Below are 25106 nucleotides of genomic sequence, written 5' to 3' on the forward strand. Positions count from 1 at the left end.
GTTGTGGCAAGGTCCACCTAGGTACAACATATCTGAAGTCTGGCTCTCCCCTTGAACTTGCCATTGGGTCCACCAGTGTTCCCTGCGGTCCTGAGCCAGAGGGTTGGATATTGTGGCCCAATTCATATGAATGGAGCTGCTGATCTTCATTTAAAAGGTAAGCTTAGATAAGGATTTTTTATTTATTAGTTGTTATTTCAATGTATGTTTGTCTTTATTTCACTGTATACCTGAATGAATTTATGTGCATTTTATATGCTTTTAAATAAATTTATCATTTGTTAAACTTTTCATCTTTTTAAACTAATTTTTCTCATTTTAAAATTTATTATCTTTTTCTCAACTTCCATATGATTCCAAACATCAGAAACATTTGGGAGCAGTGAGAAAGCCTTCTGACAACATAGGTGGCCTTAGTTCCTGCTACCTGTGGCTTTGTCTCCTCTCATAGACCACTGTGTCCTGTGGAAGGGCCACCAGGAACTCAAAAAATTGTCGAGCCAATTGGTGCAGATTAATTGGAAAGATTGTCCATATCACGAATCTTTTGAGTTCCTATCCATAACCTCATTTGGAGGGAAGAAGGGTAAAAAATTAAGAAGTTTCCAGCCTTGGCAACCCACATTCATATTTGTCCCCATTAATGAATTGATATGAGCTGTGCTTGGGTTTCAAATTTCTACTGTACTGAAGAGAGTGAGAATTATTAGTGGACTTTATCTACAGAGCTTCAAGAGAGCAAAATACATACCACTAGCAAATGGATAGAGTCACAGAGTCATAGAGCAACACAGCACAGATACAGGTCCTTTAGCCCAATGAGTCCATGCCGACCACCGTGTCCACCCATCTAGTCCCAATTCCCTGCCTTTGGCCCATATCCCTCTAAGCCCTATCCAAGTGCTTCCTAAATGATACTATTGTACCCGCCTCAACCACTTCCTCTGGAAGCTTGTGCCATATACTCGCCACCCTCTGCGTGAAAAAGTTGCCCTTCAGGTCCTTTTTAAATCTTTCCCCTCTCACCCTGAATCTATGCCCCCTAGTTTTAGACTTCCCTACCCTGGGGAAAAACACTCTTAACATCCACCTTTTCTATGCCTCATGTAATCTTAAACATTTCTATAAGGTTGCCTCTCATTCTTCTACATTTCAAGGAATAAAGACCTAGCCTGGCCAACCTCTCCCTATAATTCAGGCCCTCCAGTCCTGGCAACATCCTCGTAAATCTTTTCTGTACTCTTTCCAGTTTAACCACGTCTTTCCTATAACAGGGTGACCAAAACTGTACACAGTACTCCAAATGTGGCCTCAACAATGACTTATACAACTGCAACGTAATGTCTCAACACCTATACTCAATGTCCTGACTGATGAAGGCCAGCGTGCTAAATGCTCTTTTCACCATCCTGTCTACCTGTGATGCCGCTTTCAATGAAATGTGCACTTGTACTCCTAGATCCCTCTGTTCCATTGCACTCCCTAGTGCCCTACCATTCATGGTATAAATCCTATGCTGGTTTGACTTTCCAAAATCCATCACCTCACACCTATCTGTATTGAAATCCATTTGTCACTCCTCAGCCCACTTCCACAACCGATCAAGATCCCTCTGTAATTTACAGTAACCTTCTTCGCTATCAACAACACCTCCTAACTTACTGATCAAGCCTTGTGCATTCGCATCCAAATCATTTATATAAGTAACGAATAACAAGGGTACCAACACCAACCCCTGCGGCATACCATTAGTCACCAGCCTCCATTCTGAGAAACAACCTTCAACCACTACCCTCTGCTTCCTACCTCCGAGCAAATTTTGAATCCACCTAACTAGCTCTCCCTGGATTCCATTGGGCCTAACCTTCCAGACCAGCCTGCCATGTGGGACCTTGTCGAAGGCTTTTCTAAAGTCTATATAGAGAAAATCCACCGACCTACCCTCATCTACCCTTCTGGTTACCACTTCAAAGAACACTAAAAGATTTGTCAAACATGACTTCCCACGCACAAAGCCATACTGACTCCTCCTAACCCTCAGAATTCCCTCCAGTAACTTCCCCACCACTGATGTCAGGCTGACCGGCCTGTAGTACCCTGGCTTGTCCTTGCTACCCTTCTTAAATATCGGAACAACATTAGCCACCTTCCAGTCTTCGGGAACTTCACTAGTGGTTAACGATGAAGCAAATATCTCCGCAACGGCCTCTGCAATTTCTTCTCTAGCCTGCCACAAATTTCAAGGATGTGCATGGTCAGGCCCAGGGGATTTATCCACCTTAATGCACTGTAAGGCTGCAAATACCTCCTCCCTGGTAATATGAATGTTCTCCAAAACATCTCCACTTGTTTCCATTTGTATATAAATTAAGGGACTATGACCAATTCAAACACAAAATTGTAATCTAATATAGATAATTGTGCAGCACATACCTATGCTATGACTCAAAATATGTTGCAATACATCCACAGTAAGATAAACCTCAGATCACTTCAGGCATTTGTCATTATTATATTCATTCAGAATGATCAGAATACATCAAAATTACACAACTTGTCTGTGTTGAAAACTTATCACTCTACTGTGGAGTAATGATTGTTTCTTTCCTACAGCTTTTGCAATGGAAACACTAAAATCATTGATTTTCCAATTTTATGTGTGTTTTTGTTCAACTTAAATTGACAATTTCCAGGATGATAGATTGTAACATTTTGTGTCTTTATTCTAAGTCCTTTTGTTGGATTGATGAGATATTATTCTCGTGAGGTATTTGTGAAGGTACCATAAAATTCCTATGGTTCAGAAATAGAAAAAAGCATGAAGCAAAGAAAAGACCTGCACCGATCAGGTCTGTTCCTTCTACAAACCCTGTCATAGATTTTATGCTTTAATACTCCTGGCACTGAGCCTCACTCAGTGGGAAGGCAGATTGGACATTTGGACAAAAGCACCACTTCATATCCCCCGATTTCCTGGTTATTAAATTAATTGACTGAAGAATGTAAATCAAACACATTGTGCTCCACACCAGATTCCACCAAAATCTTCACAAAAGAGTTGCTCGTGTGTAGACTCCACCCAATGCGGTTACTCACATGGAAAGGCTCTGCAACTTTTTTTTAACTTCTTAACAGGTGTTCTGATGATTGATCTGAAATGTACTTCTGTTTTTCTCTCCACAGATGCTGTATGACCTCCTGAGTATTTCCAGCATTTTCTGACTTAATTCAATTTTACTGCCACACTTTGAGTAAAAAACTTTATGATTTGGCTTCTGATTGGTTTGGCTCAAGTTTATAAAAACTTTAAAAAACTTTAAAACTTTATTTATACAGCACGGTAAGAGGCCCTTCTGGCCCAACAAGTCTGGGCTGCCCATTTAAGCCCATGTTAACCTACCCGTAAGTCTATGGAATGTTGGAGGAAACCTGAGCACCCGGAGGAAACCCACACAGTCACGGGGAGAACGTACAAACTCCTTACAGACAGCGATGGGAATTGAACCCTGATCACTGGCTCACTGGTGCTGTAATAGCATCATGCTAACTGCTACGGTGGGGGGTGGGGTGGGTAGATAGTATTTATAGATAATACTATTTCAATCTTAGCTCCCAAACAAATGAAAGAAGTTGATGGTTGATTACACTGTTCCTCTTGAGCTCGAGCTTCTCTGCAGGATAAACATAGAACATGTTGCAGGTCAGTCAATATCTGGAAAAATAAAAGGCAAGCCAGTTCTACACAGGAAGTATTAATTTATCCTTTTAGCAATCTTGCTTTCTCCGATGTTCATTTACAATATTGGCATATTTTTCCCCATTATTTTTTGTGAATGTTATAAATGCCCTTACATTTCGTAGCTCTGTTATATTCCTAGAAAAATGTTCCACTGCTTCTTTCAGTGATACCTCCTGAAAGTTATTTTATATTAATTCATCTCACTGATAAGAATCTATAAATGTGCATAAGAAATCCTCTTGTGCATTAATCCAATCAGATAAGAAGTATTAAAAAATCCCAGTGTGCCAGTTACAGTAGTATTTCCTTCTTTCAGTAAGTGACATTATGCCAGCTCCTTTCCTGCTTTAGTCTAGGGTGCCATAATATTGTACTTCAAGACTCATTATATGTACTGTTGCTTCAATCTTTGCCAACTGTTGTGCCTGCCTTACCTTGCAGATGGAAATATCTTGATAGCATTGGGTTAAACAAGAATGAAACAACAGAAGACTTGTCTCTTTCATTCTTCCAGTGCCTTTTCAGATATTCCAGACAACATTACAGCTCCTTAATCTTCAGTGAATTTATGAGATTTTCCATCTCCTGGGTTTGCATTCAACCTTGCTTAGGTGACAAAGCTATCAAAAAGGATTAGTAACAAATTCAGCCGACTCTACTATTTTCATACTGTATGTCTTTTGGGAGGTTCAATCTGCTTGGGCCCCTTGCATGGACTGCATGGGACATTTTTTCCCTTATTTATTCACCTGGCAGTTATTAGGGACTGTTTGCATATTTTTTGAAATAAAAACTGTTCCTGCGTTCAGAGATAGAATACTCCTTTTATTTGGACTTACATAGACCAATTTTCTAACTAAATAATCATCAAGTATATATAAAATGTTTAAATGGCTCAATTAGCCCCCGAATGCCACATAATTCCTCTGTCAACTCTTTTTCTTTGAGGATAAGTACCAGACATATTTTAAAATGACATGCTAAGCTGGAGCACCTACAACACAGGACTACATTGGTGCTAAACAGTAGAAGCAACATGCAGAACTAAGCAACAGATCAGATTACAGCTCTGAAGCCTTGCTGTAGCCTGTTGTAAATTGTGATGGACAATTAAATGGCTAACAGAAGGAGGGTGGTCGATAAACCTCATATGCTTAACAGAGGTGAAGTCCAGCACATGAATGTCAAAGACATTTTTGAAACATTTGCAACTGTCTTCAGTCAAAAGTGACATCTTGGCCTCCTCCTGAGGACAGCTTTCTTTGCAGAAGCCGATCTTCAGCTATTTTGATTCCTTCCACATGATATCAAAAGTTGGCTGAGGGCACTGCATATAGTAAATTAGATATACCAGGTCAATCTAAAAATGAAGTGTCACCCTGGTAAAGATGCAATGCAGAGCTACATGTATGATAAACATCAAAAACAGCACAGAATAGGGAGACTCAAGTGTTCCCGGAGCCAATAGATCGGATTAAACCTCTGCACTCCTGCTACATCTAATCATGAATGGTGATGGACATTTAGGCAGACAATGGGAGGAGGTGCATCCTTCATGATGGTAGGACCCTACACACAAAGGCAAAGCCGAAACAGTTACAGAAATATCAAGTGGATGGTCCACTTCACCTTCCTCTGAGATTCCCACCATCACAGAAGATAGTCTTCAACCAATTTGGTTCACTCTAAGTGAAATCAAGATATAGCTGAGAGCATTGGATGCAACAAAGGACACCATCTTGGCTGTATTACTGAAGACTTGCACTCCATAATCAGCTGAGTCTCTTGCCAAGCATTTACATTACAGTTACAACATTGACATCTACCAATGTTGCCCAGGTGCAACCTGATCACACAAAGTGGGAAAATCCATTCTGGTTAATTACTACACACAATCATCAGCCAAGTACAGTGAGATGTCTTCAATGCTGCTGCAAGTGGTACTTGCTCTCCAATAAACTGCTCAGTGATGCCCAGTTTGGGTTTCACCTGGACCTTTCAATTCTAGACATCATCACAGCCTTGATCCAAATGTAGGTAATGAGATGTATTCTGGAGGCAAGGAGAAAATGACTGCCCTTGACCTCAAGGCAGCATCTGACTGAGAAGGACATCAAAACGTCCTGATAAATCTGAAGTCAATGGATATCAAGAGAAAAGCACTCTAATATTTGGAATCATGCCTCACACAAAAGTTATACTTATCAGAGATCAATCATCCTAGCCCAGGACATCACAGCTGGATTTTATCAGGACAGTACCTAGACCCATCCATCCTTAACAGCTTCGTCGCTGATCATTGAATATTGTTCAACTCCATTCACAACAATTTTGCAACCCATACCTCCATGCAGCAAGACCTAGACAACTTTCAAGTATGGGCAGGTAACTTCTGTGCTACAAAAGTACAAGGGATTGACCATCTCCAACGAAAGAGTGTCCAACACCCTACCCTTAATGTTCAATCACTGACATCACCACCTTTTACATCCTGAGGCCCAACATCAACAGAAACTCATCAATACTGTGGCTACAAGAGCAAATCAGAGGCTGCGTATTCTGCAGTTAGTGACTCACTTCCTGATACCCTAAAGCCTTTCTACCATCCACGAGGCTTTCCAGAAGCATAGGTGAATGCAGCTCCAACAACACCCAAAAGGTTCAGTACCAGGACAGGTAGCCCAAAGACGAGCCTAAACATTCATTCTCTCCACCACATGTGCACTGTTTGTATCAGCTAGAAAATGTACTGACAGTACTCCCCAATGATACCTCCCAAATCTGCAACCTTTACTGCATCAAGGGCAGCAAGCACATGGAACATTACCTCCTGCAGATTCTCTTCCAAGTTGTACACCATCCTGACTTAGAAATTTATCAATTCCTTTATTTTCCTGGGGTCTAAGTCCTGGAATGTTCTACCATTTGCAGAGTGGAGGAACATTCACCACTGTCTATAGCAGTCAAAAACCATAACTTTCTCAAGGGCAGTTAGGAATAGACAATAAAAGCTGACTTTTCTAACAAAATTCACACTCCAAAAAATTAATTAAAAGAAAACCTAAGGTGCATGACAACATCCCAGCTGTAGTGCTAAAGAGATACGATGCAATATTAGTGATACCTCTAGCCAAGCTTATCCAGAACAATCACAATACTGACCTCTCCACAACAATATGGAAAAATGTCCAAGGATGTTCTGTCCACAGAAAACAGAACAAGTTTAATCCATCTAACTGAACATCAGTCAAAGAAAGTGACGGTGGTCCTCCAATTTATACACCATCCTAACTGTGATATACAATGTCAAATTTTCATTGATGCTGGAATTGCTCACCTAACATAATTTGTGCAGCATCATTACTGGAAGGAAGGGATAAAGAATGTGGCCTTCCTAATATTTGAAGATCAAACATTTTGCTGTTTATGATGGAACCATTTATTCATGCTTCTGATCCTTTAGCACATATCATTGACCTTTGTTTCTATGGTGAGATGATAAACACCAGATGCTGATAAATGACAATGAATAGAGTAACATCCATGTCCAAAGGCACAACTTGGGTGTTAGGCAGTCACATTTGCATTGTGTATGTCACCAGAAAACAATGCAGTTGAAACAATTTTTAAGATATATCTGAATTCAAAATGATCTGGAACACTTGTCCCACATGATTGACATACACAGACAGATGTAATGTATACAGTGGTGCAATGTCTTGCAGCTTTAATCTATAAATTGACAGGATAAAAAGAAATAATTTACATAAAGAAAACTTACAAGAAGAGGAATAAGTCCAAAAAATGTCCTTTCTTAAGTATTAAATGTCTAACTCAGGGGAAGCTTTCAAACACAATGCCATGATCAGCCTAGAAAGTAATTCATAACGATGAGACCTTGGCCTTAAAAGCAAGAGTGGATCATGACATCATGTCTGGTTCTTGTACAAGGAATCTTGGTTCACAACATGCATATGGCTTGATGCAATAGTTACAGGTTTAACTTCCTGCTGTCATTATATAGGCGTTGGAAGAACAGTATATTTGTCTTTGGTGTTAAATACTGTTTCAACTAAAACAATGTTTTCCCATGTTCAGTCATCAAAAAATGATTCTGTACCAAGGACCAGTCAAAATTATTTTAACAGTTATTAAATAGTAATGAGCTAAACATTAAGATCATGTTATACTGTAATTGTTAAATCTCTGTGCTGTGAAATCCAATCTGCTTCTCTTTAAATATCATCATACTCTGAAATGCTTGTTTTCTCTGGAAGTCCAGAAGAGAAAAAAAAAACTGTTTCTTTGCCAGAATCTCTGCAATAACAAGCTCATGCTGAAAATTCCATGGGTAACTTTTAATCTCTGTGATTGCCTCGTGTCAGCTTTATCAAAGCATTGACTGTGAAGAATCTGTGTTTGAAGATGTGAATTTGTTGATGTTGCTCTTTGGGCTTTGATACCATCAGAGGTTCCCACACCACCACCAAGGGAACTTCCAACACATCTGGGTTGGTAATGGCTCATTATCAAAGTAATAGACTGGAGCCACGAAAATGGCCAAGGGAGGAGGTAAGAGACTTGAAAGGAGCAGAGATGTTGATAAATGACTGGAAGTGCTGTGAATATTAGTTATATTTTTTACTCTTTTTGATATTGCTACCATTGTGTAAAATGGGTGAAGTGAGTTCAGAATTCAACAGAGTACTCTGTTCTTCGAACGCAATTGGTAAATAACTGTACTATCAGTGATTTTATGAATGTGGTGGGCTAGATTCCAAAGCTAAGCTTCATTACCTTGTTACGGACTCAGTGAAAGTCCCTTTAAGATAGAGAGTGTGTGTGTATGTGTGTGTGGGGCGTGCTTACGTCAATAGAAGATAAAGGACGTAATGACGTTGAAGAAGAAGAAGAAGAGAGAGAGAGAAGGGAGAGAGACACCAGCCTGCTTGTTTTTCTCTATCGATGGATGAGAAACAATAATTGTGTTTGCCACTGAAATCCATGTATGGAAGTTGGAAGTAATCCGGTGGAGTTCACTTTGTTGCTGACCTGTAGAAAGAAACAGGTATTTGTATGTGGACGACCACGGTTCGGATGCTTTTCGGGGTGAGGAAGTCACTACCGAGTAAACACTGAAGTGTCGTTTGGGTTCCATCGTGGAACATTTGGATTTCGTATGTACTCTCTCTATGTTTTTCTACATCTACATCTTATCTTCAGACAACGGTGGTTGTTGAAGAAGCCCTTGCTCATGTTTCACCTTATGGCTTGCGGAACTGAACTTTAAGAACCATTCCGGAACTGGGAGTTTTGGACTTTGTCACACACACACACGAAGAGTTTAGTTTTGGGGTTAACGTTCGAGGTTTAACATTCTTGAATTCTAACATACTAACATTTTTTACTTTTATTTTACGTATTATCATAAGTAGTGATTAATAAAATAGTTTTTAACACTGAATCATGCTCAGTGTGTTTCTTTTGTTGCTGGTTTGTGACAACCTTGCAGAAGAAACAAATCTGTATGTCACATAACATAATGTCTTTCTCAGTAATGATGATCACCTGCAGAATACAATATATTAGCATTCTCCACTCTGCTATTTTTTGCCAAAGTGGTAAACTAATTTCCAGGGTAAACTAATCTCCATGGTAATTGCTCGTATTTTAAGAAAAACAAGTATTGTAAGAGCATTTAATTTATTTGGTGCTGTTGATGACAGTGTGATGGTGGTCGAAAGATAATTTGAGTTAAAATATATTCTGGAAACTAGGGAAATTATACCAAAAAATGGGACATGAGAGAAGATTAAGAACAGAAAGCATCTCCAACAAAACAAAAAGAGAATACCATTATCTCCTGATACTCTGAAGTTTTACTTCTGTGCAAACTTAATGTTCTCCCTCTCATTTTCATATGTTACTTCACTCTGTTGATTTACTGCAGCTATATCGGTTAAACGTTGAATAGATTTTATACCACTTAACAGAAATATTAACATTGCACAACATTATATCAACCCTTAACATGTGCTTTCCTTGGCATATATTTCATATTTTGTATGAATTAGTAGTCAATTCATCATGCTTCATAGAAAATGAAGGCCAAGATTTTGGTCGTTTTTCGTTTCCTCCCGATATTGTCTGTGGATTCAAATACATCAGCATCAACAGATGAAAATCAGTCTTCAATTTTCCAACCCCTTTCCCATTTTCCTAATCATCTGGGTGTCAACACGTGGAAATTATTAACATATTAAAACATTTCAAATTCAAGGCTCTGAGAAAAGTAGACACATAGTTTAGGTTTTTGTTTGTCTAGCATAGACCTGACACTCTGCAATGACAAAGACACAGCCCATTTATCTATACCAAAACAGCTTAGCCAGACGTTGGCAGTTTGTCAAATGCACAAAGATCTTGCTGTAGTTTAACCAACTAAAACAATGCAGCTCACCAGGACAAGACTTTGGCAAGATTCCCAGTTCATGTCCAACTAGGAATGCCCTCTGCTTTAGGGCTTTGGCCTACAATTATTTGCAGCCAAGTGGAAAAAATCCAAATAATCATCGCCATAACAGTATAAAATGTCTTTAATAAATATATATAACAAATTGTGGTGCATGTCACAAATAAAGCTTTATTATTAGTATTTAGTGTAAAGAAAAAAAACAGAAAAGCAATCTGCTATCATAAACAGAGCACAGCTTTTCTCCAACTTACAGCTTTGATTTAGCACATGGCCCAATGTGGTAGCAAACAAAAATTTTGAATGTTGGCAACAGAATTCAACAAATTCAACAAGTTCTAGCTTATGATACGGCCAGAGATTTGTGAAAAGAGTGAATCTGGATTTCTGCTAGTTTAGCATTCAATTTACAGAGGTGTTGGTGGACCTGGGTGAAATAAATGGAATAATTATAGTGGATCCTGCCTGAGGAACAGCTCACTCAAGTACGTCACTTTTTCTGATGGATTTTGCGTGGACGTAGTCAAATTAGAACGATTCAGTGACTATACTTATATAGCAGCCTGCCTGTTGCTTCCAATGAAAGACTCAACCACAGAAGAGGGGCTTAGCGGGTTTACAGGATTACGTAGTTTTATTGAAATCTTATTTCATAAGGGAAATAGTGATATAAAAACATTTCACTTTGCATAAATATTTGCCTTTCTACTTTTATCTTGCAAGTCTATCGTTCTTCCCAAATAGGAGATTAACGAGCCAGAGACCTGAGATTTGTCACCAATATCTCTCCATTTTTGTGGACTACCTAGTCTTAGAAAAAGAAAAGACAAAAAGACTTCTGTAATCACAAGGTACATGCAGTATACCTACTTGCAGTATTATCTGTTATGGGTACACTGACAGGACAATGCAACTAGCAATAACATAATAGGTGAATCTTTTCTGAGGGTGTGATGAAGGAACACTTCCAGACAAAGGCTTCATATAAGGGGCAGTGAAGCCTCTCCTTGGCATTTATATGTGAAATAGAAGTTATCGTAAATGTATTTATCATATATTCATAGATGAGATATGCTTTAGCTTGAGTGACCTGGTAAGACCATTAAGGTTTGATGATGCACTAAGATGATGCTAACTCCTTTGACTGTCCTCAGCTGTTTTCCATGTCTCCTTCCATCCATTCACCCCAAGGGAGATTTCACATGATAATGTAAGAATCTACAGCAGTCCCTTCTGGCATTTTCAGAATAAAATATTTCTACCCTAATTCCAAACCTAAGCTTTGCATAATAGTCCCTTTAAGCTGCTGCAAATCTTCAGGATTTGCAGCAACATTCTACCTCCAATTCCCAAATGGGATCATTGTTAATGAGAAGTGTTCCCAATGCCTGGAACTTCCTTGAATTATGTTGTGGCACTGCTTAGCACAAGTACATTCCCAGCAGAGATATCCAATCTTTCTTGAAAATCCAGGCTCTTTTTTACAACTGAAACATGGAGGCTTTCACAATTTCATGATGACACTTCATCTTGCAGTTTTATTTTCACTGTGAAACTGTATAGTTTAATTAGCACATTAAAGGAAAAATCAATAATTTTCTGTTTAATGTGCCTTGCACATGAGTGATTAAATTACCATTTACAATGATATAGTCTATTGGGAGTTTTACTTAAAACAGCCAACAGATTATTAATGTTCCATGTCAACCTATGCTCTTATGAATATTGATGTATGGTAATATATATATTCTGTTGTTTCACTGCCAATTTTACAGTAAATTACATTTGAACTGAGGACAACCTTGTTGGTCCAAATGTCTTTTTACCTATTTCATTTTTTAATATTATTATCATTGGAGTTTGCTTCAGCATCAGTTATAAAAGAGTAAATTAAAAACTGATCTTACTTCACTGAAAATTTATGTTTGACTTCTGCAGATATCTTTCCATAAATTCCAAGGGATAACTGAAGCATATTGGAGCTTCTAATACAATGCTGAGTACATGACGTGTTGAGTGACAGCTCCCTGGGCAGCGGTGTACAGTTGTCCAGTATCTACAATCCACCTGAGGTGATTGGTGTGTCCACTGTAGATGGTAAGTGGGAAAGGGGCCAGGAGCCAGCAGGTAGGCTGTCAAAGAGGAAGGCAAGTCATTGCAAGAGATATTCTGGCTACAACTGGATGGATAAGAACCTGATTAAACAATAGCAGTTCTAGATACAGGTAGCTGGAGATTAGAAGAGATGTGCTGAAGGAGGTTTTTACTTTTTATGGATTTCTCTATGGAATGTGGATGTCATTACCAATGACTGCAATGTATTGTCCATCCTTAATTGTCCTTAAACCGAGGGGACAGTTAAGAGTCAATTATATTGGTGGGTCTGGAATCACACAAAGGCCAAACCAGGGAAGAATGGTAGTTTCAGGACAAAAAAGGATGCAGATGCTGGAATCTAGAATGAAAAACAGAAGACGGGAAGAACTCAGTGGGTCAAGCAGCATCAGTGGAGGCAAAAGGGGTAAGCCAACATTTTGGGTCAAGACCCTGCAGAGAGGAAAGGAGGAAAGATTGCCAGTGTACAGATGTATGAGGAAGGGGTGGGGCAGAGGCTGGTAGGTGTAAGATGGAACCAGACGAGGGGGGGGGGGGTGATGATGGACCGATGGAACCAGATGTGGGAAGGGGAGGGGAAAGGGGAACAAGGGGAGAAGAAACTTAGGTGGACAGGTGAGTGCCTGTGGGGTAATGGGTTACCTGAAATTGGAAAAATTAATGTTCATACCATTGGATTGTAAACTTCTCATGTGGAATATGAGATGTTATTTTTCCAATTTGCATTTGGTCTCACCATAGGAAAGGTGAAGGCTGAGGTTGGTGTGGGAGTGGGAAGGAGAGATGAAATAATATGCAACCAGCAGCTCAAGATGATCGTGCAGACAGAGCATAGGTGTTCTGCAAAATGGTTGCCTGATCTATGCCTGGTTCTTCCAATATAGAGGAAGCCACGTCACGAGCACAAAATGCAGTAGACCAGGATGGAAGAACTCCATCTACAACCACCCTCGGTCTTCTATGGGCAAGCCAATTCTGAATCCACATAGCCAAGTTTCCCTGGATCCCATGCCTCCTGACTTTCTGAATGAGCTTTCCATGAGGAACCTTATCAAATGCCTTACTAAAATCCACGTACACCACATCCACAGCTCTACCTTCATCATTGTGCTTTGTCACATCCTCAAAGAATTCAATCAGGCTTGTGAGGTACAACCGGCCCCTCACAAAGCCATGCTGACTGTTCCTAATCAGCCTATGCTTCTCCAAGTGCCCATAAATCCTGCCTCTAAGAATCTTCTGCAGTAATTTGCCCACCACTGAAGTAAGACTCACTGACCTGTAATTCCCAGGGTTATCCCTACTCCCTTTCTTGAACAAAGGAGCAACATTTGCCACCCTCCAATCATCTGGCACTAATCCTGTGGCCAGTGAGGACGCAAAGATCACCACCAAAGGCGCAGCAATCTCTTCCTCGCTTCCCCTAATAAATTTGTATATATCCCAACTGGCCCTGATGACTGATCTATCCTAATGTTTTTCAAAAGTTCCAGCACATCCTCTTTCCCCGCGTCGACATGCTGTAGCGTATCAGCCTGTTGTATCCTCACAAACTTCAAGGTCTCTCTCACTGGTCAATACTGAAGCAAAGTATTCATAAAGGACCTCCTCTATGCAAAAGATGCATTTCACTGTGTGTTTCAATGTACATGAAACTAATAAAGAAATCTTATTTTACCTTCTGATTCCAGGCACATGTTTCCTCTTTTATCCCTGTTCGGTCCTACCCTCACTCTAATCATACTCCTATTCTTCACATACGTGTAGAATGCCTTAGAGTTTTCCTTAATCCTACTCACCGAGGCCTTCTCAAGCCCCCTTCTCACTCTCTTAAGTCCATTTTTATAGTCCTTCCTGGCTACCTTGTAACTCTCCAGAGCCCCGTCTGAACCATGCTTTCTAAACCTTAGGTAAGCTTCTTTCTTCCTCTTAACAAGGTATTCTATATCTCTTGTCAACCATGGTTCCTTCACTCTACCATCCTTACCCTGCCTCAATGGGACAAACCTATCCAGAACCTCATGCAAGTATTCCCTAAACAACCTCCACATTTCCATTGTGCACTTCCCCAAGAACATCTGTTCCCAATTTAAGCTCCCAAGTTCCTGCCTAATATCATCATAATTCCCCCTCCCCCAATTAAATACTTTCCCCTATTGTCTGCTCCTATCCCTCTCCAAGGCAATGGTAAAGGTCAAGAAGTTATGGTCACTATCCCCAAAATGCTCTCCCACCGAAAGATCTGAAACCTGATCAGGCTCATTGCCTAGTACCGGGTGTTAAGTATGGCCTCTCCGCTAGTCGGCCTGTCCACGTACTGCGTCAAGAATCCTTCCTAGACACACCTAACAAACTCTGCCCCATCTATCCCCTTTACACTAAGGAGATGCCAATCAATATTAGGGAAGTTGAAATCACCCATGACAACAACCCAGTTATTTTTGCACCTTTCCAAAATCATCCTCCTGATCTGCTCTTCAGTTTCTCTGTTGCTGTTGGAGAGTTCTGTAGAATACTCCCAACAGAGTGATCGCTCCTTTCCTTTCTCTGACTTCCACCTACACTGACTCAGTCAATGGTCCTTCCTGGATGTCCTCCCTTTCTACAGCTGTGATAATGTCCCTGATCAGCAAAGCCACTCCCCCACCTCCGTCCCTGTCCCTTTTGAAACATCTAAACCCCGGAAAACCCAGCAGCCATTCCAGCCAAGTCTCTGTAATAGCCACCATGTCATAGTTCCATGTACTTACCATGCTCTAAGTTCATCAGCCTTGTTCCTGATACTTCTCACATTAAAGGAGACATACTTCAGCCCATGCAACTGACTGCAACTTTGCCCAACTTTGTCCAACTTCTCCTTATAGTTAATACTCTCTAATCCTGGTGATCCACAACTCTGTCAATTTTCCTGTCATCTGCAAACTTGCTAATCAGCCCACCTATATTTTCATCCAAGTCATATATCACAAACAACAGAGGTCCCAGCACTGATCCCTACCGAACAGCCCTGGTCACAGTTCCCCAGTCAGAGTAATGTCCCTCCACCACTACCTTCTGTCTTCTATGGCCAAGCCAATTTTGAATCCAATCTACCATGTCCCTATGGATCCCATGTGCCTTGATCTTCTGGATCAGCCTACCATGGGAGACCTTATTGAATGCATTATTAAAGTCCATGTAGACAACATCCACTGCCCTACCCTCATCAATCATCTTTGTCAGCTACTCAAAAAACTTAATCAAGTTTTTAAGATATGACCTCACCAACACAAAGCCTCAACTTGAGAACGGATACAGTGGAGATGGAGAAATTGAGAAAAAAGGATGGCATCCTTGCAGGAAGCAGGGTGAGAAGAGGTGTGGTCCAGGTAGCTGTGGGAGTTGGTGGGTTTATAGATGATGTCAATGGCAAGTCTGTCTCCTGAGATAGAATCAGAGAGATCCAGAAAAGGACAAGTGTCCAAGTAAATTTGAGGGCAGGACAGAAGTTTGTGGCAAATGTCACAAGTGCAAAAAGCAGTACCAAAGCCATTACCAATGCAGTGGAGAAAGAGTCAGTGGGTGGTGTTGCCAGAGTAGACTTGAAACAAGGACCAATACAACAAAAGCCAACAAAAGGACATGCATAGCTGGAGCGAATGCCTATGGCTACCCCTTTGATCTGTAGAAAGTGGGAAGAATCGAAAGAGAAGTTGTTGGGGGTAAGAACTCATTATGCCAAGGGGATGAGGGTGTTACTGGAGAGGAACTGGTTGAGTGTTTGTTCAACAAAGCAATGGAAGGTCCTAGGGCTGATGAGGGATGGTAAAGAAGAGCCAGTTGGGACCAGGGAATTGGAAGTTATCAAAATGGTGGAGGGCATGCAATGTGTCCTGATTGTAAGTGTGAAGGGACTGGACGTGGGGAAGCAGAAAGGAGTCCAGTATTGAAGAAATGAGTTTGGTAGGACAAGAGCAGGCAGAAATAATAGGTCTACCAGGGCAGTCCTGTTTATGCATCTTTGGTGCAGGTTGCGGCACTATGAGGTTGGAAGCAGTGACGGGGAGGTCTTCTTATGTGATGAGTTCTGTAACGGTCTGGGAGACAGTGCCCTGGCAATCGTTGGTGGGGTCATAATACAGGGGTAGGTAGGAGGAGGTGTCAGAAAACTGGCATCTGTCCTATGCAAGGTGGAAGTCGGTGTGCCAGACTACCACAGCACTCCCCTTGTCTGTGGGTTTGATGATGAGGCTGAGATTGGTCGGAAGTGAGCGAGTGCTGCACGTTTGGGTATGGGGTGAGGTAAGTTGGTGAGTGGAATGGAGAAGTCAAGGCAGTCAAGGCAGTCAATGCCACATCAGCAATTAAAAATGAAAAGATCAAGAGAGGCCAGATGTGGAAGTCCAAGTGGCAAGTGGAAGGGGATGACTGGAGACAGGAGAAGGGTTCATAGGTGGGGGAGGGGGGTGGGATGTGAGGATACTTTTCTGAAGACGTGGGTATGAAGGCAGAAGCTCAACGTCATGATGGAAGCCACTGAGGTGTGGGTGTAAAGGGTACAAAGGTGAGGCCTAAGCTGACGACTGACCACTCAGCATCAGAGAGGGAGAAATTGGGGAGCTGGTGAAGACACGGCAGGGGTGAGGCATTGAATCAGATTAGGGAGGGGGGAGATGGCTCAGGGGGTATTGGGGTGGGGGAAGAGAGGCAGTGAGAGGAGATTGGGGAGGGAGAAAGTTTGGGATAGGTTTGAGGATGAGGGTGGGATCAGAGGAGGGTGGGGGTGAAACGAAGTCAGTGTGGGGCAAGGGGATAAGGTGGGGTCAGAGAGTTGGGTGGGAGCATGGTTGTTTCCTTCCCTAAAGGATAATAATAAACCAAAGGGGCTTTTATGACAGTCTGGTGGCATCATGGTTACCATGAATTGACTAGTGTCTTTTAGATTTAATTTAGATTTAGATTTACATTAACTATTTGTGTTATCCATTACACTACCACATCCCCAGTGACATGATTGGCATGTTAAAGGCAGAAGATAGGTCAGGAAGAAAGAGGAACAAACATGGTCACTGTCACTTTTATGGTAATTTCAAGGGTGCTCCAATCACCTGTCCTTTATATTCAATGGCATTTCTATCACTGACTCTTCCACCAGCAATAATCTGGGAGTCACCATTGATTAATAATTCAATTGAACTGGTCCCATAAATGTTGTGGTTACAAGCTCAGGTCCCTTTATTACAATGAGTGACTCACCTCCTATCATCTCCTAACACTCCAAAACCCTCATCACACCATCTACAAGGCATAAATCAGGAAGTGATGGAATAATCTCCACTTACCTCAATGCATGCAGCTCCAACTACACTCAACAGCATTTAGGACAAAGTAGCCTGCTTGTTTGGCAGCCACTCCTGAGAAATTCTGACAGCACCTCCCTAACCTGTGTCTTCTGCTGCCATGAAGCACAAGAGCAGCAGATGCATGGAAACACCTCTTCCTCCAGGTTCCCTTACAAGTTGCACACCTTCCTGACTTGGAAATATATTGCCATTCCTTCAACATCACAGGGTCTCAATCCTGGAATTCTCTATCCAACAACATTGTGGGAGTACCTTTATCGGAAGGACTGCAAGGGTTCAAGAAGGCTCTATACCACCTTGTCAAGGGTAAGTAGGTATAGACAATAAATGCTGGTCTTGCCTTTGATGCCTTTAATTCAAAAAATAAATAATTAAAAAAAGTGACTTTGATAAGGGCTTGGAGATGCAGCAAAGATGGGCACTTACTTAAGAGGTGACAAGAAATGGAAGAGCTTTGGAGAGGGAAAGGATGTTAGAGGTAGTTTGTATGGCTAGAGGGGTCAATGTTGGACTTTCTGAGGTATGGATGATAATGGAAGAGTTGAAAAGTATGGAAGCAGGGCTAATCGAAAGAGTGTGGCGACTCACCGTCCGCGCAAGCGAACCGGCTCTGCGGTCGGGGCGCGCGTCGTCGGAGCGGCGAGGCCCAAGATGGTGCTGGGCCTTCGTCTTCCCCGAGAGACAGGGGAGAACCCGCGTGCGCGAGAAGTTTTAATGACGTAGTGCGCATGTCATTTCAGAGGGCGGGAACCACGCCGCTTAAAAGGCCCGCGCAAGGTGGGTAAATAAATCAGTCATGTTCTACAGCTTGCAGACTCGTGTCTTTATTCTCGCATCGCGGTAGCAGCCGCTACATTGGTCAGCCTGAAAGTCCAAATGGATTTTGGACCCACACAATGACCGACAACGCAGCAGCCAACGCAGTGGCACTCAAGCTGCCCAACTTTTGGACGCTTCGACCCGCATGTGGATTGACCAGGCCAAAGCCCAGTTCCAACTGCGGCAGATCACCTCCGACTCCACACAGTGCTACCGCGTGGTCAGCTCCCTAGACCAGGAGACAGCCGCCCAGGTCGGAGACTTCATCCAGTCTCCTCCGGAGGAAGATAAGTACCCGGCTTTCAAGGCCCTTCTCATTCGGACCTTCGGCCTCTCCCGTCGTGAGTGCACAGCCCGCCTGCTTCACCTCGACAGCCTGGGGGACAGATCCCCATGGGCCCTGATGAACGAGATGCTGGCCTTGGCTGAGGGACACAAGCCCTGCCTGATGTTCGAGCAGGCCTTCCTCGAACAGCTGCCCGATGACATTCACCTGCTGTTGGCCGACGCTGATTTCAGCAACCCACATGAGGTAGCCGCCCGGACAGATGTCCTGTGGAGGGCCAAATGCAAGAGCGGTTCGTCCGTCGGCCAAATCGCCAGACCGCGTGCCCAACGCCTACCTAAACTAATCCCAGCAGCCGAGCGACCACACCCCAGAAACACAGACGACGACACTGACAACAAGCTGTGTTTCTACCATCAGAGGTGGGGCGCGGAGGCCCGTCGATGCCGCCCACCCTGCAAGTTTCAGGGAAACGCCAGGGCCAGCCGCCACTGATGGCTACGGCGGCTGGCCACCAACACAGCCTCCTATTCGTTTGGGACAAGCAGTCCGGACGTCATTTCCTTGTCGATACTGGAGCAAAGGTCAGTGTTTTACCTCCGATCGGCCGCGACACTCGCAGCAGGCAACAGGGACCCGCCCTCAAAGCCGCATACGGCACAACGATATGAACTTACGGTACCCGTACAATCCAATTACAATTTGACGACAGTCATTTCACCTGGAACTTTACTCTTGCCGCTGTCGCCCAGCCACTCTTGGGAGCTAACTTCCTCTGGGCCCACAACCTATTAGTTGACCTACGAGGGAAACAGCTAGTGCACTCCAGAACCTTCCAAACTTACTCTCTGGGAGAAGCCAGCCTACCAGCCCCGCGCCTGGACTCCGTTTCCCTGTCTGGCAACGAGTTCACCAAGCTCCTAGCCAAGTTCCCATCGGTTCTGGCACCTCAGTTCACGAATTCGATGCCCAAACATGGGGTGCAGCACCACATCACCACAACAGGGCCACCCCTTCACACCCGAGCATGATGACTACCTCCAGACAAGCTCCACCTGGCGAAGGAGGAGTTCCGCCGCATGGAGGAGCTGGGGATCGTTCGCAGGTCAGACAGCCCCTGGACCTCCCCCCTGCGCATGGTCCCCAAAGCAACCGGCGGATGGAGGCCTTGCGGCGACTACCAAAGGCTGAACGACGCCACCACCCCAGACCGCTACCCCGTCCCTCATATCCAGGACTTCGCGGCAAACCTACACGGGACCCACATTTTCTCCGAGGTGGACCTTGTCCGGGGATACTACCAAATCCTGGTCCACCCTGACGATGTCCCCAAAACTGCGCTCATCACTCCATTCGGCCTCTTCCAATTCCTTCAAATGCCATTCGGCCTTAAGAACGCTGCGCAGACCTTCCAGCGGCTGATGGACGTGGTAGGCCGCGACCTGGACTTCGTGTTCATTTATTTAGATGACATTCTCATCACCAGCCATAACCGCCAAGAACACCTTTCCCAACTCCGCCAATTGTACTCCCACCTCAGTGATTTCGGCCTCACTATCAACCCAGCCAAGTGCCAATTTGGCCTCAACTCTATCGATTTTCTCGGCCACAGAATCACCAGCGAGGGAGCAACACCCTTACCCACCAAGGTAGATGCTATCTGCCATTTTGCCCATCCCAACACGGTCAAAGGCCTGCAGGAGTTCATTGGGATGGTCAACTTTTACCATCGTTTCATCCCTGCAGCAGCCCGTATCATGCACCCTTTGTTCTTGCTGATATCTGGCAAGGGCAAGGACATCGCCTGGAACGATGAGGCTGCGGCTGCCTTCGTTAAGGCCAAAGAAGCCCTAGCAGATGCTGCGATGCTGGCACACCCCTGGACAGACGTCCCAACCACCCTCACGGTGGACGCATCTAACACCACGGTCGCTGGGGTACTGGAACAACTAATCGAAGGCCATTGGCAACCCTTGGCATTTTTCAGCAGGTACCTTAGGCCACCCAAACTTAAATACAGCGCCCTTGATCAAGAACTACTAGCGCTGTACCTGGCGATCCGGCATTTCCGGTACTTTTTAGAAGACAGGCCTTTCACCGCCTTCACTGACCACAAGCCATTGTCTTTCGCCTTAACTAAGGTCTCCGATCCCTGGTCAGCCCACCAGCAGCAACATTTGTCCTACATTTCCGAGTTCACAACGGATATCCAACATGTCTCCGGAAAGGACAATGTTGTTGCTGACGCGCTCTCCAGACCGACCATCCACAGCCTGTCCCTGGGTGTAGACTACGCGGCCCTGGCTGACGCACAGCAAGCTGACGACGAGCTGCCCAGCTACAGAACTGCAGTCTCAGGCCTGCAGCTCCAAGATTTCGTAGTTGGCCCAGGTCAATGGATCCTCCTGTGCGACGTCGCAACAGATCAGCCCACCCTATAGTTCCTGCAGCCTGGCGGAAACATGTTTTCAACTCGGTACACGGGTTGGTGCACCTGTCCATCAGATCGACTGTCCAACTAGTCGCCAGCAAGTCCGTCTGGCATAGCCTGCGCAAACAGGTCAGTGAGTGGGCCAAGACTTGTCTGCACTGCCAGACATCAAAAATCCAACGACACACCAAGGTCCCACCACAGCAGTTCAAGCCTACCCGTAGAAGGTTCGACCACATTCACGTTGACTTCGTTGGTCCCCTGCCTGTTTCAAGAGGAGCGCGGTACCTCCTTACCATCATGGACCAGTTCATGAGGTGGCTAGAGGCAACCCCTCTTTCAGACATCACGACTGATTCCTATGCCTGGGCGCTGTTCACAACTTGGGTCTTGCGCTTCGGTGTTCCGGCCCACATCACTTCAGACAGAGGCGCCCAGTTTACCTCCAGCCTATGATCTGCACTAGCAAACATGCTAGGAACGCAGCTGCACACCACCAAGGCCTACCACCCTCAGTCAAACGGGTTGGTAGAATTTTCCACCACCATCTGAAATCAGCCCTGATGGCCCACCTGAAAGGTCCTAACTGGGTCAACGAACTTCCTTGGGTCCTGCTTGGCATACGCACTGCACCCAAGGAGGATCTCCACGCTTCATCAGCTGAACTTGTGTACGGTGCGTGCCTGGTCATTCCAGCGGAGTTCATACCTGCCCTTAGGGGACAAGAGGAATAACCTGTGGCAGTCCTAGGAAGACTGCGCGAGAGGCTCGGCAGCTTGGCACTGATTCCCACTTCGCGACATGGTCAGTCCCCATCCTGTGTGCCCAAGGAACTACGAGACTGTAAGTTCGTTTTCGTTCGTAGGGGCACACCACGGGCACCGTTGCAACGACCATACAAGGGGCCGTTCCGGGTCGTCAGAAATAATGGGTCCACCTTTATTTTGGACAGTGGGGGCAAGGAAGAAGTCTTCATGACAGACAGCCTCAAACCGGCCCATTTAGACCTACAACAACTGGTCGAGGTCCCAACATCGCAACGCAGAGGCCGACCACCCAAGCAACGGCTAGCACAGCCTGTGAACTTTTGGGACCATATCACCGGTTCTTGGCGGGGGTTGTGTGGTGACTCACCGTCCGCGCAAGCGAATCGGCTCAGCGGTCAGGGCGCGCGTCGTCGGAGAAGTGAGGCCCAAGATGGCGCTGGTCCTTCGTCTTCCCCAAGCGACGGGGGAGAACCCGCACACACGAGAAGTTTTGATGACGTAGCGCGTACATCATTTCCGTTTTCAGAGGGTGGGAACCGCGCTGCTTAAAAGGCCTGCGCAAGACAGGTAAATAAATCAGTCTTGTTCTACAGTTTACAGACTCGTGTCTTTAATCTCGCATCGCGATAGCAGCTGCTACAAGAGAACCATTTACAATGACAACTGGCATGGGTGCCAGGAAAGGATGCTGGATGTAAAAGGATACATATTCATGGGATTCATGGATAAGGTGACCTTAATGAAGGCATGAGGAGAAATATGAGTGAAAGTAAATCAGCACAATGGAATTGGAAAAGGAATGGAGGATGATAAGAGCAATAGGGTTATAGTAGTGGGGGATTTTAGCTTTCCCAATATTGACTGGGATTGCTTTAGTGTGAGGGGCTTAGATGACATGGAATTTGTGAAGTGTATTCAAAAGACTGTTTTGAGACACTATCTAGGTAGTCCTATTAGAGACAGGTCAATACTCAACCTTATCTTGAACCTTATGTTAAATTTAAGGTCATTTAACCTTATGTTAAATGAAACTTGGCAGGTGTTATCCGTGTCAGTGGGGGAGCAATTTAGGAACTGTGACCATAATTTTGTAAGTTTTAAGGTAATTATGGAAATGGATAAGGTCAATCTTCAAGTTAAGGTCCTAAATTGAGGAAAGGCTGATTTTGATAGCGTAAAAGGGGACCTGGCAAAAGTAGATGACTGAGATGATTGAGGGTGAAACGATTTCTGACAAAGAGAGTCAGTAACAGTTCAGAGCCAGTATCCTCTGGTAAAGATGAAAGACAAAAATGATTAAGGAGCCCTGGATAACAAAGGGTATTGAAGGTTTGATCAGAAAGTAAAAAGAAACAGATAAGAGAACTTAAGAAAGGGATTAGGAGGCAAAAAGGGGCCATGAAATATTCTTGGCAAGTAAGATTAAGGACAATCCTGACATGTTCTATAAGTACAGTATATCAGAAGTATGAGGATAGCTAATGAAAGAATCGGTCCCCTTAGGGACCAAAGGTACAGAGCCAGGGATGTGGGCTTAAATTAATACTTCTCACCTGTATTCATTAAGGAGAAGGACACGGAAGATAGTGAGTTCAGGGAGGGGGTACTCTGAAAGTCTTGAGCATGTCAATATTAAGAAGAGAGAAGTGTTAGATATCATGAAAGTTTGTAGATGATACAAAAAATTGGTGGTATTGTGAACAGCAAGGAAGGTTGTCAAAGGCTACAGCAGGATACAGATCAGATGGAAGGTTGAGCAAAGTGTTGGCAGATGGAATTTAATCCCAACAATGCATTTTGGGAAGTCAAATAGCGATAGGACATACACAGTAAATGGTAGAGCACGGAGGAAAGTTGATGAACAGAGGGACCTTGGGGCAACACAAATAAATATGGTGGTGAAGAAGGCATATGGCATGCTTGCCTTCATTGGCCATGACATTGAGTACAGGAGATGGGATATCATGTTAAAATTGTACAAAACATTAGTTAGACCGCAACTTGCAGCATTGCGTGCAGTTCTGGTCATCGCACTACAGGAAGGATGTGATTACACTGGAGAGAGTGCAGAGGAGATTCAACAAGATGTTGCCTCAATTAGAGGACTTTAGAAATGGGCAGAGCTTGGATAGGGTGTGCTTGTTTTCCCTGAAGTGAAGGAGGCTGAGATGTAACCTGATAGAAGTATATAAATGTATGAGAGGCATAGATGGGGGTGATAGTCAATTTTTTTCCCATGAGTATCAAAAAGCAAGAGGACATAGTTTTGAGTTGAAAGGTAGGAGTTTTAAATGGGATCTGAGGGTTAAGCTTTATTACACAGAGAGTTGGTGATACCTGGAACATGCTGCCAGATGAGGTGCTGGAAGGATATTTCAAGATTAAATTACTACATTTAGAAGTATTGAGACAGAGACTGAAATAGACAAAGCATAGAAGGATATGGTCCTAATGCAGGCAAGTGGGATTAGTGTATATGGACAAAAGAAAATTGGCATGGACTTGGTGGCCAAAAGGCCCATTTTTGTGCTGTATGACTCTGTGATTCTATAGCTCTATAAAGTGAGAGCTTTCAAAATGTGTAAATAAATGGTAATATTTGGGGGGTCCAAACCACAGTTTCAGCTTGGATCTACTCAATGATCTACACACACCAATTAGCAGCATAGTAATACCATCAGTGCTAGTCCATATTACACTAATAGAGGAAGTCGGGAGACCAAGTGCCAGTTCTCATTGGTGGGTCAGAGGTAGAGAAAGGCAGCAGTTTTAGGATTCCTGGCTGCCAACATCTCAGATAACATGTTCTGGGCCAGCACATAGATGCAATCACAAAGAAAGCACACTAGCGCCTCTACTTTCATAGAAGCTTATGGAGATTCAGCATGTCACCAAACACTCTAACAAACTTCTACAGATGCACTGTTGGAAGTATCCTGACTGGTTGCATCATGGTCTGGTACTCAGCAATTCCAATGCACAGGAACATAAGAAGCTGCAGAGAGTAGAGGATACAGCCTGGTCCATCACAGGCACAGCCCTCCCCACCATTGAAAGCAGCTACATTAGGCATTGCCTCAAGAAGGTGGAATCTACCATCAAGAATCCCCACTGTTTGGGTCATGCCATCTTCCC

The sequence above is a fragment of the Pristis pectinata genome, chromosome 2, assembly GCF_009764475.1.
Source record: "Pristis pectinata isolate sPriPec2 chromosome 2, sPriPec2.1.pri, whole genome shotgun sequence".
In the NCBI taxonomy this organism is placed as follows: Eukaryota; Metazoa; Chordata; class Chondrichthyes; order Rhinopristiformes; family Pristidae; genus Pristis; species Pristis pectinata.